Raw genomic sequence first — 17,663 nt, 5'->3', positions numbered from 1 at the left:
CCCTGATTCCCGGCCCATAACCACGTTTGCGACACACGATGGGCTCTTTAGATACCGGAGGCTGAACTTTGGAATCTCATCTGCCGCTGAGATCTTCCAGGAAACTATACGCCAGATCATCCGACCTATCAAGGGGGCTCTCAATTACAGCGACGACATCCTCGTCTTTGGATCGTCCAAGGAATCCCATGACAGGGCTCTACACGACACATGCGAAGCCCTTCAGAGTGCCGGCCTCACGCTCAACATATCAAAATGCCGGTTCAGCAGAACAAAACTCAAGTTCTTTGGACATATCTTCTCCAAGGACGGCATGCTGCCTGACCCTGAGAAGGTCGAGACGATCACCAACCTCGCCGAGCCCCGACAAGTGGCGGACGTCCGCTCGTTCCTTGGCATGGCAGGATACTGTGCGAGGTACATCCCCCACTATGCCTCCATCACAGACCCGCTGAGGAAACTGCTACAGAAGGAGTCGCCGTTTGAATGGACACAGGCCTGCCAACAGGCTTTCGCGGACATCAAGCAAGCCCTCGCCGAGGCTCATCGCCTCGCATATTTTAACCCACAGTGGCACACCGAGGTGGTAGTCGACGCCAGCCCCGTAGGCCTCGGCGCCATTCTGGCCCAAACCAGTGGCGCGGATGTTAACCCCAGACACGTGATTGCATACGCGAGCCGAGCGCTATCAACACCTGAACTAGCCTACTCCCAAGCCGAGAAGGAGAGCTTGGCAGCCGTCTGGGCGTGTGAGCATTTTCATAACTTTATAATCGGAAAGAAGTTTACGCTGATCACCGATCATCAGGCACTCCTCTCATTGTTTGGGAACCCGCATACCAAGATGCCACCGAGGATCGAGAGGTGGGGCATCCGCCTCCAGGAATATGATTACGATATCGTACACCGCCCGGGGGGCGACCTTAACCCCGCTGACTACCTCTCCCGACACCCAGTAGGGGCCCCGCTGGCACGGAAGGGTGACGTTGCGTATGTGCAATATGTGGCGGCTCAGGCGCTGCCCCCGGCACTATCACTTGAAAGGGTAGCGGCCGCATCGGCAGCCGATCCCACGACAGCCCTGGCGATCAGCCTCACGACGGCCAACAAGTGGAAAGATCACCAGAGAGCCACCCTAGCTCACCCGGGCGTGAACAAGCAAGAAATCGAACGGCTAGCCAGGGTCCATGGTGAACTGGCGGTAAAGGACGATAACATTCTGCTCAGAGGGTGCAGGATCGTCATCCCTGCCACACTCAGGAGCGAGGTGGTCAGCATAGCGCACGAAGGTCACAGGGGAGCGGAGAACACAAAGAAGCAGCTCAGATGCCATGTGTGGTTCCCCTTCCTGGACGCAGCTGTGGACGAGTGGGTGAAGAACTGCCACGCCTGTCAGTGCACAGCCCCTGCAGAACGTCCGCCCCCGCTCCAACACACTCAAATACCTGAGCACCCATGGGAACGAGTAGCCATGGATTTTTACGGGCCCACTGAAGCGGGCGACTACATTCTGCTCTTCGTGGATGAACACTCAAGATTCCCGATTGCCAAGAGAGTCAGTTCCACAGCGTTCTCTCAAGTTGCGGCAACGATAGAAGAGGTCTTTAGTGAGTGGGGGATCCCCAAGTGGGTCAAATCCGACAACGGACCACCGTTCTGTGGACACGAATTTGGGACATTGGCAGAGCACCTGGGGTTCAGGCACATGAAGATCACACCACGTCACCCCCAGGCTAATGGAATGGCGGAGCGATTTATGGGATCGATTAAGAAGACCATTCAGAGGGCACGGCTGGACGCCGTTGATACACACCAAGCGCTATGCCGCTTGTTAAGAGACTACAGGAACACTCCTCACGAGGTCACAAATAAGACGCCTGCAGAGCTCATGTTCAGATATGTGGTGCGAACTCGCATCCCGAGGAGTACGGTGCAGGCTGAGCCGGCCGACCAAGATCTGCTCCAGAGAGATGCGGTGGCAAAAGAGGTTGCGAGGCGTCGCACCGATGCACGAAGAGGAGCGGTGCTGCCGGAGCTCCAGGTGGGAGACGAAGTCCTGGTACAGCAGCCGGCAAGCAGGAAGACAGACCCGCGGTTTGCTCCAAGCCCCATGAGGATTGTTGCCATGAAAGGCACGATGGTGACGGCGGAAGATGAGAACAGGACCATCACCAGAAACTGTCAGCAGTTCAGGCCATATACAAGGAGAGAGCCCACGGAAGGAACCCAAAGGGCACTTTCACCGGAACCACGGATGCCGAGGGATGATGAGTGGTTTCCCCCGGAAGGGGACCCCCGGGACATGGCCCAGAGTGAAGTGATTGAAGAGGAGCCTGATCTGGGGACTCGAGGTGAGAGGCCGAGACGGCTCATAAAGAAGCCGATGAGACTTGTTGAAGAGTGTTGAGTTATTTGTTGAGACACAGCGTGTCAAGTTGATGTTTGGACATATTGTCCGGGGGTAGTGTTACCCGGGACTCAAGGGGTTAACGCTCGTGAGCCCCCTCCGTTGGAAAGGCGGAGTTTGACTGGGCAAGGGGGTTATGGGGCACGTGCGCTGCGAGTGCCAGTTCCAGTTTGGTTGTGAAAGAATAAAGAAGTTCCTCTTATCTCTCCGTGTGTGCGTCCTTCATTTGGGCCTAGATCCCTAGGCAACACAGCCCCGGATAGAATCTCAGGAGCTACAGCCAAAAGGCTAGCTAGCCCCGAGTCCCGACAGTGCTCACATTAGCGTAGCCCCGGGTCTTTTCCAGACCTAGCGACACCCGTGGTCAGCAGCCATGAGTATTATCAAACACCACTCACTTCTCCAATGAGAATACTGATAGACAGTGACGCTGCGAATAAGGAAAGTCACACATAGGGCAGGAGAGGAGAAGAGACAGTCACCAATCAGACACATAAATAGTAATGTGTAGCGAGTGCACATTTTCACGAATCATTTTAATTAAAAACATTTTCGCATTAATATATAGCGCGCTACGAACCTTCAAGTATCTGGGGGCTGTTTATATTCACGATGTGTGGTGCTCGTTTATCGACCTCCGGCAAATGAAAAGCTGAGTTTGGCCCTGCCGGGATTCGAACTTGCAACAACAGGCTCTGCGCTAATGTCAAAGCAAGTGCTCTACTGGCTGTGCTATCTGACGGGCGTCATGACTGCAGCATACCACATTTATACGCAAAGGACCGAGATGGACATTCTTCCAAACAAGGGCTACCGTCAGGCTTCCACATGAGATGACATGTGCATTACCTATGCAGCTGCTGCACGGAACACTTTCCTCAACATCATCCCTTCTTTACTTTGACGACTCTGAGTTTCATCACACATCTTGCAGGAATGAATGCAGGTCTGAAATGGCACGTCCATTGTGTATTTGAAGGCAAAGGCTGCACTCGAATTGTTTTAACACAGCGACAAAGCAGCCAGTATTACCAACTGAGGCTGCTAACGAGTAGCCAGCATGAACCCACAACATCTCTCATAAGCACTGCTAAAGACGCTGTAATGGACAGAAAAGTGATATCGCCATACGTTGCCAGGAACTACAAGACCCATAGGACTGGTCTTGTGACGTTAGTCCCCATACGAGACATAAGCATGCCCAGTGACACAAGACGCTTCAGCTACAAGGGCAAGGTATTCATGCCTGAGAAGGAAGCGGAACACAGGTCACCAAGGTGCTAGTCACCATATTGTGGGCCATTATAAATGAAGGAATTTTCTGCCACAGTTGGAAATTGTTTCACATGGGCTGCCAAGCCGAATTTTACAGGCATAGTAGTATGGTACTGTTAAACTGTGCCTCGCAAGGTCGTAGGGGGATCCGTTAGGAAGCTTATTATTATTTCAACCAACTAAATGTATCTTACTGTTTTTCTGTATGAAGCAGATTGTACAAAATCCGCTACAAACTCCAAGAGAAATCTGAGAATGGGGCTGCATTTTTAGGATGGGTCTAGTCTAACAGGTTATTTTTCCTTTCTCTAAAGCTGCATGGAAATAAACCTCACTCTTTTGCCTAGCGTAATGGATTCATTGGGTGGGCTTCCACAGCACCCAGCAGCGGCATATTGCTACTCGCCGCGACTGCAAAGATTCTGCATTCTACATAAAGTCCTAGCAAGAACCTTCAGACAAAACGTTTTGCATCCCTGCAAGAGGATGACACAATTACAGTACATCTGCGCACACCAACCTGCCATCACATCAACCAGCCACTGCAGATATCTCCTTAACTACTCTGTGGCATTACAGGAACTCAGACCTCTGCTAAACAGTGCGGCAGCACCTGGTCGATACTCTGTGCACAGGGTAAACCGCCCAGGGTATCAACATGATATATGTTATGATCGTTTATTTATTTAGCGCCTATACACAATGTGTTTCAAAGCGCTTCAAAGCAAGGGAGGGAACAAGGAAAATTTCAATGACATTCTTACAGGCCACGAACAGTAAGGATGTGAAATTAACTATCATACTCAGCCTGATGACATTTCAGATAGTGCAAGAGCTAAGACATAGATAAGGAAGGCAGGGGCAGAGTGGGAAGGAAATGGAAACAGGCGACTACCGTACTAGGCCTGACGACATTTCTGGTAGAGCCGGAGAAAACAAAAGGTGAGGGAGAGGGGTGCAGAAAGGGAGGGGAGGAACAAAACAAGCGACTATCATAATAGGCCTGACGACATTTCAGATAGTGCTGGAGGGGGAGGAGTAAAGTGAGGGGGAGGAGACAGACAAGTTTGCTATCATACTAGGTCCAGGGACAATTCTGATAGAGTAAGTGCATAGAAGAAAGTAAGTGGAGGACGGGAGGAGATACGAAAAGGGAGAAAGGAAGAGAAGGAGAGAACAGAGATTAAGCAGTCAAAAGAGTGGAGAAGCAAGAGGGGAGAGCGAATTACAATTGCAGAGGTCAGTAGTAACACATAATGTTGCAAGCCAGGATACAAGATGAAGATGGGAACAGCATGATTCAGGGCCACCATGAGTACAAGATGCAAAGGAAGTCCAGCATGAGAGATGAGAAAGGGTGACACACCTTGAATGAATGAAGTGCATAGAAGTCAAATCCAGCATTGACCACAAGACGGTGATGGTGAAACCAGAATGTATCAGGACAGACTCCTGCAGAAGTAGGCTGGAGGACGGTGCAGGGCAGCAGGGTAGAAGAATCAGGCAAAACACCTGGGTGCGCAAAAGGGGGGGCACACGGATCATCACAGGGGGACCGGAGGGGGTGGGGATGGCCAGTGGGGACAGAGGGAGTAAACACATGTTGGTGCATGCTTACCTGCTGTCTGAGCAGGGGGTTGGGCCCTGGGTCCTCCTGGTTCGAACAGGTCCAAACAGGAATTGCCCTTTTCTTTGTCTGCCCTTCGATTTGGACGCCCAGGCGAGAGACACCCTTGATCTACGAGTTAAGAGCAGGAAGGACGAGGCAAGGGCTAAGAAGGTGGGTGGGGCTTTCTAAGTGGGGGAAAAGAGCGGCAACCAGGAAGGCACCAGGTGTGCAGGGCTTAGCCAAGGTGACCTAGATCCACTCGCAACTGCTCCCCATCTGCAAAGGAAAAGAGGCTGCAGGGCTGCTTAAGTAGGGAAAAGAGCGGCAACCAGGAAGGCACCAGGTGGGAGGAGCTTGCTAAGAGTGGGGGGAAAGAGCGGCAAGGAGGAAGGCACCAGGTGGTTGGGGCTTAGGCCAAGTGACCTAGATGGCTGGTTCTAGATGGCATCAGCACTTTAATCCACGCCTGATGATCTGGGTTAGCAAGAACAAACCGCACAGATTTACCTCACCTGACCTCATCAGAGCTGCAAGCTTAAATTAGCGTATCAACACGGGTGAAGATGTGGGAACCAGCAAAAACCACTTGTGCTGGTGCTTTGAGAAATCCTCATCATCATGATAATGATTCCACTGCCGAATTAAGAAGAGTCTACTGGCAGCAGCATTATCAAAAGGATCAAGCTTCAAAAATAGTGCAACATTCTTTATTCTTCTGTAGTTCAGGTTTACACAAGGCAAGAAAGTACATTTATGATGACATCCGCTAGATGTATTATCTATTCTCAAAGTCTGTGTGGCGCCATCTGACAATTCTACACGTCTCACACAGGTCAACACCCCACTGTAGCATCACGCATCAGACTTCTACTGTCGGTCATATATGTGAATAGCACTTTCCACCCTCCTTGTAAACATTGCAAGCCCAACCCTGACAAGACATTCATTAACATTTGGCAAGAGAGATCACTGTGCTCAAATCTCATCTAAAAATAAACAACACTTCAATATTATAGTATTATAGCCCAGAGGTGAATGCTATACACACCATTAGCTCTCGGACAACAATGAAATACATTATGAATCGTCTTTCACTTCTCTCTGACACATATTCCCTTTAACCGAACCTCTTCATACAGTTTCTCATGACTTCTGTATTTCTTCTTGACATTCATTTGTTTCCCTTAAGTAGGCTCACACATTAATTACTTGGAAGACATTTTCCACTTGAACATCTTACCCTCTATGGCCACATTCTGAAAATCCTTTTCTCATTAATATCCTCCCCTCATCCAGTGGCCAAGATTGCTGTCAACCTCACATGCATCCACACTTGGTTAGTCAACATGAAGTCCGCGTTTTACGCTATAGCCCATAGCATGTGTTTTATTTGTATTCTACATGTACATGATGTACTAACAGCCTTTTTGAAGGTGGAATGGGTCATTGCCCCTTTGGATGATTGCCTATTCCCAATATATGGCTACCTGCTTCACCTCAGGCAATAACTTGGAAGTGGTGAATTATCATAAATTAAGGACCTTTGCGAAGGTGCATAGAGCTTAATGAATGATCTGGCCACACATGATTGGCTCGAGCTGCAGGTGAATCTCTGTAAAGATGGGGAGGACATAAACATCTGGTTATTCCCATGGCAGCAGGACAATAATGCTATAGGAAAATGTGAGGATTGAGTGTAAAATGTTCTCTTTAACAGGGAAATGTTGGGAAAGACAATATATACCCACCGTTACTGCCTTCCTCAACTACATCATGTGTATTTGAGACGGCACAATTGCATTGATCTCATATGTATATATAATATGTTTTAGCTGTATTGCTATACCAACTATTAACAATCCTGAGGAGTAGTTCCATGCCAGAGCGAAGGGGGGTGTGGGGCTTTATTGCAGTCTGCAGTGTCTCCAAAGACCAATATAGCCCACTGCAGTGGTATATAAGGCTATTAACTATTACCAAGTTGCGTGTGTTTTGCTTTAATAAAAGAAAGTTGTGTGAGCTCCAAGCGCAACATGCTCAGAGCACATAGATCGTTCTCATTTCAAAGATAGGCCCACACAAAGACTCATTTCCATTTCCCTGCCGATACAAATAATGATGAAGAAGTAGATGTGGAAAAGCATTAGGAAGAAGGGAGATGACACTGAGAGCTCTGCCTGGGGAGAAGATATACGTGTTTAAACAAAATAAAAACCAAGAACTGGGATGCAAGAGGAATTTCTGAGAGGGCTCGGAATGTGGGCTAATACTTGCGGTTAATTGGATTGGTTTCAAAAGGCCCTACAACTAGTGTTAGTGATCATTAGTTTACCTGCTGCCGGTGGTTGGCTGATGCATCATTTTTGTTTGGGTGCAATCCCCCTGCACCCCATTATGCAAAGGCCATCTCATATTCTGGCCTTCACAGTGATCAATTTCGGGAGCATGGTGCATGACAGAAGGATGATCTACTACATGAGTGACAGAAGCCCTGCAGGGCATCATTTAGGGTGCTGTCACAGATGAAGGACTGCAAGTGCTCCTTCCCTGCAACCTGTAGAACAGGGATCCCCAACGTGTAGCTCGGGAGCAACATGTTGCTCGCGGCACCCTAAATTGTTGCTCGCCAGTTGCTCTGGGCCATGATGTGGAGGCCTAGAAGGAGGTGCTGAATGGATGAGACCTCAGTAGCACTATAGTCAGGACAGAGACCTGGACTGTGCAAGAATGTTAGCCAATGAGCCCATGTGCTTCCAGCTGGCTTATTTTTATACATGCAAGATTTGTGTTTGGTGCCACCATGCACACAATTCTTCAGTAAATATCCTTACTTGTTATGGTAGTGTCATTGCTAAAACCCTGTCATCACCAGTTACTTTGTCCAACGGACACATGTATTAATGAGTACAATATTTGATCCATCTTTGGGTCATGGAGAAAATTGGCATATTCTTTTCCTTGGTACAGCTAGTATGAGCATATTGGACAAGGAGGTGGTATGCATACCCAACATTCCTTTATTAAATAATGTGCATGCAAACTTTCTGTACAAGTGAGGTTTGTGTTTGATGCCACCATGCATATTTATCGACAATATTCATTTTGGTGTCACCTGTATTTATTACTACATAGTGTCCTAGCGGAAAAATTGTCATCGTTTGATACTCTGCCCATCTGGCACATGGTTAAGGGGCAGATACGGTTAATGCAGGTCACATTTTTCATAATTAATATGCACTGTATTCTATATTTGTCTCAGTTGTTTAAACTAACAAGCCAATTAATTGGTTCAAATCCCAGATGTGCTTTTAAAGAATAAGGGACATTCTTATCTGGCCTGACACTTTCAAATTGAACACCCCCAAATTAGCTCACAAGGCGCTAGCAGGTGTTTCTGCAAGGAGACCTGCTATTTGGTACAGGAATTTATTTTGCAACCCCTCCAGAAAATGACAGTTCTAACCACTCTAGATTTTGCGGCCTTACAATCATGAAGACCTTTGAGTTATATACCTCCACTCATCCAATCAGAATGCCGCAAGCTTGAAATAACGTAAAAAGCCATTTAATCATTAATGATGCCTTTTCAGCTATCTTCTTAAAATGACTGACGCAAGCACTGCTCTTTCAGAAGAGTGGGTTCAAATAAGAATGAGACTGCCTCCTCATCTCTACATTCATTTAAAAACTAGCTACAAGGTTTCACTCTTTGCCTGAACACCATAATTTTTGTATTTATTACATCTCATTTCAAACTGTAATTCCCAAAATAGGAACTTGTGTTTAGCAGGCCCTGTTGGAGATCTGCTTGAGGCAAGTCCAAAAAAGCTATGTCTTCTGCATAAGGAAGCATGCTATAAAATGAACCCTTCAGGTGCAGGGTAGATTAACTTTCCTAAGAGAAGTACGAGAATCAACATCCAAAAGGAATACATTGGGACCAACTGACATTCCTGCTTGTCACCTTTATTGGTGTTGGAAAACAATGTATAATTCCACAATCTTGTGTATTGGACAGATGCTGAGATTTCAGCGTATCACGTTGGATAAGACTTAAAAAACCATTAGTGACCTGTAAGAATGTAGAAGTGGGACTCGGACACAGTGGGGTCATGTTGTTTGACATATACTTTTATTGAAAGTAAAAGGGTGGGGGACTGGGGAAACTCTTGCCTTTCCCTAAAGCTAAGAGGGGTTTCTTTTCCTCAACCAAAACTAAGGAATCTGTCAGGATGTCTTGTCTAAAGTAAATAGTCCACTGTCACAAGTCCAAAGCCTATTTCCATCCCTCACTCTATTGACCAACCTATAAAAAAACAAAAGGTCTTCTTAATTCAGAAGAATAGGTTGTAGATCCAATCAAAGAGTTCCAAGTAACAAAGGTTCCAAACCCAAAGTTCTTAAATGTAAAAAAAGTTCTTAGATATTTCTCTGTTGCACAAACTTCGCAACGACTCCCTTGTCCCATTTCCTTCTCTTGGCAACTCTCTATTTATTGGACCACAACCAGGGGCAATGACTGCTTTGCCCTGGTTCCTTCTATTGTAGGTCCCAGTTCTCTGCTTCACTCTCTTTCCGCTTGGGCCAACTTGGGTCACTTCCCTGCCAAGTATGGTCCTTAGTAAATTACTCTGTGATTTCCCTTCTTCTCATGGGATTGGGCCCCAGACCCCTCTTTATGTCCGGGAACTGGGAGCCCTCTTCTCCCAAGTACCACCACGAGGAAGAGAACTTGTGTGTTTCTCGTGTAGTGGGTCCCAAACCCCCCTTGCGTGAGGGTACTTGGAGCTCTCTTCTCCCATGTACCACCACGAGGAAGATGACTTGTGTGGTTCTTGTGTAGTGGGTCCCAGACACCTCTTCTTTGTGTGTGGGTACTTGGAGCCCTTTCCTCCCAAGTACCGCCACAAAGAGGAGGACTCATGTTGCCTTTGTTTGGTGGGTCCCAAACCCTTAAATTTCTCTTGTTGGGGGACAGGCATGGTCCACATGCCTGCCAGGTACTGTGACTATTAAGATGCTGATTGCACCGTCTTATTTTCCCACCAGTCAGCCTGAGTGCTCCCCCCCTTTGTAGTGGGATCTGGTCTGCCCGGGAACACTGCAGTGTCAATGTTTGCCAGGGCAGCGTGGTCTTCCTCTCACGTGCTTCCCTGTCTGCAGGAACACCAGGAGCTTGTCTCTGCCAGCTCGCCTTCTGGTCCTTCCACTGTGGACTGACCCTTGTCCTTCCAGCTCCCTTCTTGGCATCCTGGTGTGCTTCCTTGCACCTTCCTGCACCGTGCTGGCTCCTGCATGGAGGACTAGACAACTTCTTCCTGAGTCCCTCTTCCTTTTCTACTCTGCATTGGCCAATGAGCAGCCAGCAACAACTAGACTGCTCATTGTGGTTCTTAGGAGAACTCTTCATGCCTCCACTCCTCCTCTTCATCAGAGTACTTATTCCAAGTTGTCTAGAATGCTCATGTTGGTTATGCGGAACACTCTACATTCCTCCATGCATCTTCTTTGTCTCAGTGGTTGTCAATAGCATATCTTTCAACTCTTCCCCATTCTTCGTCTCAGTATTTCTACCCTTGATCTCCCTTGGGTCGGTTGTGCTCTTCATAGTCCCAGTACTTATCTAGGGAAATGGCAGGGCGACTATAGCCCATGAGCTTATTAGGGAAGGGGTTGTTCTTTGGGTTATAGGAAGGGGAGACTAGGGTCTGGTGATTGGTGCGGATATTGCGTTCTCAGGGTAGGGTCGTTCCTAGTCACATGAGGGGTTTCCTCTCCCATGTGATGCTCTCCCTGTGCACCACCCTCAGGGGAACTATTGTACCGAGGACGTACCGCCCTGGCCCCATGGGAACGGTCTCCCCAATAGGGTAGAAGGGACAGCATCCACAGATTTGTCACAGACGCTAATAAAATGTAAATTACGCCACATTAGGTTTCTAGCAATCAAATACCGACTAAATCCATCCTGGAGTGCTACAGACTCCATAATTGGGGACTAGCACTGCCAAACCACCACTTGGAATCTGGCAGTGATACCGCTGGACCAAATGGCAGTAACGGTACCTTTGAGATGCCACCAAACTCGTAATGAGCCCCAATGTCCAGTAAGGGAATTGGCCTATAATTGTGAGGGGCTGGTGGTCCAAGAAATACTTGTCTAAGGGGATGGCATAATGCCTGTCTTGACAACAGCAATCAACATAAAACGATTTGGTGTCCTTCAAAAAAGTTCCCATTGTTTCTCAAATTCTTTTTTTGTCTTAAGGCAATTTTTTATGCCATTTTGGAACTATAAATCTAACCAGCAGTGTACACACCCCTCATTAAATCATGGTTCAGTTTTCTTTTCGAGATTGTACATTCTGCATTGAACCATGGTACATCCCTTTCTATAACCTGGAACTCCTGAACTTGGGGGCACGGTTTGCCAATAGCTCTGTCCTCGATAGTTTCTCCTAAAGACTCAAACAAACTGATGCTTTCCTTTGTGGCCTCTGAACTGTTCAACAGTTTTAAGAGAATATCTTAATTTCTTGTGAATTAGTAATACTTTCCAATGCCTCCTTTTCGAGCGTATGCATCGCCAACCAGCCTCTCTTGCTGTCAGATATCTTCTTCGTGGTGCCTACCCTGGCCATTGGAAAATGTACTCAAGAGGATTGTGCTTACTCTTTGATCAATAAGAAATGTAACATTTCATAACATTCCTGAAGAAAAAAACATCCACAATACAGTCATCAATGACTGTGGAACAGTATTGCCGATTTTGCATGCTCAGGAATGCACCATTTGCCATTAAAGATCCCATAAACTCCTAGGCAGAATCTCAGTAGACCTGAAAAATCAGTGCTCCGTTTGTGGCCATTTTTACTGTCCATACATTTGCACTAATATTTTGCTTGGGAACCTGAAACCCCATGTAATGTTTATTTACTCCTACTCTATTTTTGAACAGCTGGACTGGTCCTATATGTATAAAAATGTACTACTGACCACTCAATGTCCTCAACATTTCTTGTAAACAACCACGTCAAATGAAGTTAAAGGCCTTGCACATTTCCTTGACTAGAATAACACGTTGTCTAGATAACTATTAAGTACTGCAAATTAAATGTTCCATACGCATTTTTAACTTTGTTACATTTCTAATTTGTATTGCAATCATTTGTCTGCCAACTGTGAGCCGATATGTTCTGTTGAAAAATGGATGTTGCTCACCATTTTATATGATATGCCAAATGTTCTCATCGCGCGCAAAAGGTTGGGGACCCCTGCTGTAGAAGGTGCTAAGTAGCACAGCCCGTAAAAAGCCACGAGGGTGTCTTTGCTCCTGCTTTCCTGTGGCTTGTAGGGAGGATGCACTCAGAGAGGAAAGTGTCAATTGGCTACAATCCCTGCTTCCTGCATCCTGTAGCTGGGTGGAGATCTGGAGAATTTGATCAAGGACAGGGAGGAAGCAACTCATGGGACTGACAAAAAATGCTATGTGCTACACACCTGTGTACGCATGAATGCTGTGTGAATGTGTGTGTCTGTGCGAATGTGAGCATGTATTTATGTGTGTGCATCTACTTCCATCTGTGCATGTATATGTATGCCATGTGTGTGTGTGTATGTGTGCACTGGGTGTGGAGTATTCAGGCGAGAGGGGTGTGGAGCAGTTAGATTTCGCTGCTGGCATTGTGCTTTGTAATAGCAATGATGACACATTATGGGCACTGGTTGCAAGAGAACATCTTAAAGGGCAATACTGGCTTATTTTGGCACACCAAGCCTGGCATAACAGCTGCAATATTGACATCATTGGACACAATCAACATTAGCGCTTCTTACATTGACAATAATGGCATGCTTTGCCACAGTCAGCATGAATATGTCTTCTTACAGTGGTAACACTGACCCTATTGGGCACAACCAACATAGGTGTGCTCTTACATAGTCAATACTGGAGAATTATTGGCACAACCAGTTTTAAAATGTTTCCTTATACTCACACAATACTGGCAGCAATTGTGAGCAGAGGTATCATGATAGTGTATTACAGTGGCAATGCTGACACATATAATGTGGATAGATGCAACGTGAACATGTGGGATACAGTGAAAGTGCTGGCATGCATGCTGGTCACATGCATCATACAATGTGGTTTACAATAGCAATGTTGACATATATCATGGCAACAAGCATTAGGAAAATGTGTTGGAAAAGTCTCCTGTGCTCTGTTGTTGACCTGGCTTTTATTCGGTTTTTTTATGCATTATGCTACTGAACTGGCTGTAAATTGTATGGATTTTGACCCAATTGTTCACAGAAAATGTGATGCAAAATACCTTATTTAACACATTACTTTACAAGACACTCTTGAGGGAGCCCCACATCCTCCATGAACCCATTGGTCTTTTTCCATCGAAAATATATTTTTCTAGTAGGCATCAAGCGTTTATCTTCATAGCACACCGTTGTAGAAGAACACGTAAATGAAATGCTGAGATATAACGTATACGGGAAGAGAAGTAGGCCAAAGTGTGCCTAAGAGGTTTCCCAAAACACTTTCCTTTCATTTGTCTTTTCTGACACATTTTCATATACATTTTCTAAATGGTACAATATTGTTTACCTATATCTAAAACATTATTGTGGGAGAAAACACACACAAATCCTTGTGGAAAAGGCTAGCTTCCCTGCCGCAGCCACACCATTAGTGTTGGACACATTGAAGTAACCTTGTTTGTTGAATTTCACCAGCGCCAATTGGTTTGCATTGTATTTGCGGGACCGCAATGCTCTTTACCAGGCTGTGCTATTTTAGGCACCTGCAGCAGGGTAGACCATAAACAGCAAAGTTCGCTGTATGATGCGAATGCTCGTGGATTATCACGTATTTGATGAAAATATTTTTACTGAACAATGCAGTGTATACATGTGTGGATCACAAGTTCTAAAAAAAATAAAATGTGCATATTAAACAGGTAGCTGTCAAGCTTGTAAAGAAATTCGTGGTCCAATGCATCTGTTGTAGAGGTGTGTGCAACCTGAAAGTGACACGTTTTAACTGGATGAAATGACTCAGCATTCCATATAATAAACACCTTTGGGTTGGGTGATTATTACAACAGTTATTAACACTTGTGCATGGTTCAATTTTTAGTGTGAACTCGGTGAATGGTCGATATTATTCCGAACCGTCCAGCCACTTTAAATAAGCAGGCAGACTGTGGACGCCATGCTTCCAATTACTTCTACTGTATGTCAGCTTGTGACATGAAGCTGCTCGCAGGCCTACGGGATAAACTAAACCTGTAAAGGCTCTTTGAACTTCAAAGGCGGGATACACATGTTCCTGTTAGCGCAGCTCAGCTGGTTCCTTAAGCCTTTCATCCAATTAAAATCGAGCCAGGATGTTCTTGTTCCTCACATTGAACGATGTCACGTGTTGTTCCATTTGCGGTGATTCCTTAGTTCACGATGTGCGCTATCACAGAACTAAGCCGCGGACAGGGTGCTCTTTAGGAAGGTGCTGCGTGCTCATAAATTGGGAAAATTTGGAGTAAGCAATGGGAGGGTGACAGGGCATGTTACCCCAGTGTAAGAGGGTATGCCATATAAAGTGTGTGTCTGGCTAATGTAGCCCTGAGCAGGACTCTGCGGGCTGTTATGTGGCACTGTGAGACTTTCCCCACCTGCAGAGGAGTTGACTTCCCCACATCTCAATAGTCAGGCATTTCTATGGTTATAGCACAGTTGATTTATATCGACTGTTATGGAGCATTTTGCCCAAAAGTTTGTTGCGCTGTTCAATTTTGAATCTTCTTCTTTTCGGCCTAAAAACTCCCTTGATGAAAAAAGCAAGAATAAATTGACTTGTTACAAAGATGACTTAATTGTTAAAAAAATACTTTTTTACAAAATGAATCAACTCTTCAAAATAAAGAATTGATTGCTAAAAAAAATCCTTTTTGTTACAAAAACGAGTTAAATTCTTGAAAAGGGAAGTTAGTCCCTGATCTCAACCTGTTGGAAAAACTCCCCAATTCATTTTTAACCAAAAGAGCAAATTGTCAGACTTGATAGATGAATAAGGATCCGCTTCATCCTCACCCTAAACACCACGGGTTGCAGACAGCAGTCTCTGATCCATCACAGACTGTATAAGAAATGTATGTGGATGAGGCCCCGCCAATGTACTCCTTTTTATTTCCTTTTGCACATGTTCTGGTAGACCACAAAAGGGTGGATGTGGTGGACGAGGTGAAAGACTGGCATGGGAAAACAAGCAGCTTTTCCTTCGTGGCAGAAATAGTACAAGGATAAAACAACTCAGAAAAAACTGAAGACACAAAAAAGGTATAAAAAAAACCTTCAAGAAAAAACAGAGCTGCAAATTAATGTAGGAACAACTAAACTGACTTCAGGGGCACTGTTGCATAGCAAATGGAGTTGCTGCGTTCTTGAGCTGCTCAGCTCAGTGCCCATGGGTTCATGCAGTAATAACGGTTCTAGGTTAAACTATCGAAAACAAAAGGATCGAATGCCTTTTTTTCGACATTCAAAGGGTCGAAAAAAAGGGTCGAATTTTTTTACATTTTTTTTTATTGGGGGGGTATTTTCTTTATTAAAAATACTTTTTTTACCAAACCAAAATAAAAATTATATAAATAAATAAATACATAAAAATTCAACCCTTCTTTTTTCGAACCTTTTGACCTTCGAATAAAAGGTCATTCGATCCTTTTTTTCGATACTTTAACTGGACACCGTAATAACGACGTATTCAATGAGCTGACCCTCAATAAAAGTGAAGGGACTTCGGCGATCCTCTTGGGCATAACCTGATGGAGAGCTGGCGAACGGGATTGCCAGAGAGCACTGACATTATGTGGCGACTGTGAGCCGGGGCGACAAGGCTGCGTCCAAAAGATGGAGGCCGCAATGCTGCACCAGTGACTCAGCGCACACTAAGAAGCCGAGCCCACCTCAGAGGACTGCGACCGGGGGAACGGGCCAGTGCTGGCCCCAGCAGACATGGAAGCAAGGCATGAAGGCGGTGAAGGGTGAGACAACTACCCAGCATGGTTAAGATGCACCCTGACTGGCGTTGTTCCCCTCCATCCCCGTGCATCCGAGTGCCCTGGGAGCAGCGCTGAAGTAGAACAGCAGTGTGGAGCCGGGAGGTCAGACAACCCAGCCCTGTGGTTATCTTTGGCGTGGCACGGGCACTCAAGAGACTTGCTGGGTGGCTGGCCGATGGAAAGGTGGTCGGACAAGCAGGGTGGCCTAGCCCGGCCCGATTGGACAGAGCCCAAGATCACCTGGGCCCCCTCCCTGCCCACATGGCATAATAGAAATAGACATCTTGCTGCAGCGGCCCTGTAGACTGCAGAAGACCTCTGAAGGTGAGCCGGCGCGGGATCCTGCACTCGGGCCAGCTCAGTTACACCGGTTGGTGGTGTAGTTGCAGCCCGTTTGGTCTAGGACTGGAGGCAGTAGCGGAAAACATCCCCCACACATGCCCTTAAAGGGAAAGTACTCAGAAAGTCACGGAGAGAAGCGTTGAGTGTGAGAGTGGGCCTGTCTACAATACAGGGGGATAAAGGAGTGAAGTTCAGAGGAAGAAATGAAACATGTCAAGAGACAAAAACAGGAGCAAGAAGACAAATGGATAGACTAAGATGAGTACATTTAAGACAGACACCCCCAAGGTACCACTGCAAGGGGACACTATACAACACAGGGCAGCATTGATGGCGGGGGAGTCCCAATGCAAGCCCCACAAGAGATACTACAGGCCATACAGGATGCCAAGATGCAGCTGGAGCAAAGAATTGAGGCCGTGCAGCTGGATGTCAGCCCTTTAAGGCAAGACCTCCAAAAGGTGTCCTCTAGGATGAGCGAGGCAGAGGGCTGAATACCAGCTGTAGAAGACATTGGGCCTCATTACGAGTTTGGAGGTAGCCATGGTGCTATTAGCGCCATGGCTGCCTCCAAACTCGGGTCCGGGTTCCTTGAATAAGGAATTACCGGGTCATTCCAACCTTGGAGGACCCAGTAATTCCTCATTCAAAAAACCCATCCCCATTCCCATTTGAGCCCCCATAGGGGGGAATGGGGAGGGAGCTAATAACGGTCCTGTTAATAACAGGCCCGTTATTAGCTCCCTAGTCCCCTTGCGGGACCCGCAAAGGACGTCTGGTCTGACTAGACGTTCTGAGCGGGTCCCGCAAGGGAACCTCGTAATAGGGCGGAATGGATTTACCATTACCGGTGCCGTCAAATCCATTCCGCCCACCTTGTCATGAGGCCCCTTGTGTGCCTTATGAAGCAGGGCCTAAGCTACTCCTCACTTATGACGCCCAATGGGGCCGAAACATG

This window comes from Ambystoma mexicanum, chromosome 2q (assembly GCF_040938575.1).
Source record: "Ambystoma mexicanum isolate Mex_15411 chromosome 2q, UKY_AmexF1_1, whole genome shotgun sequence".
Classification (NCBI taxonomy): Eukaryota; Metazoa; Chordata; class Amphibia; order Caudata; family Ambystomatidae; genus Ambystoma; species Ambystoma mexicanum.
This window is presented reverse-complemented; position numbering follows the sequence as displayed.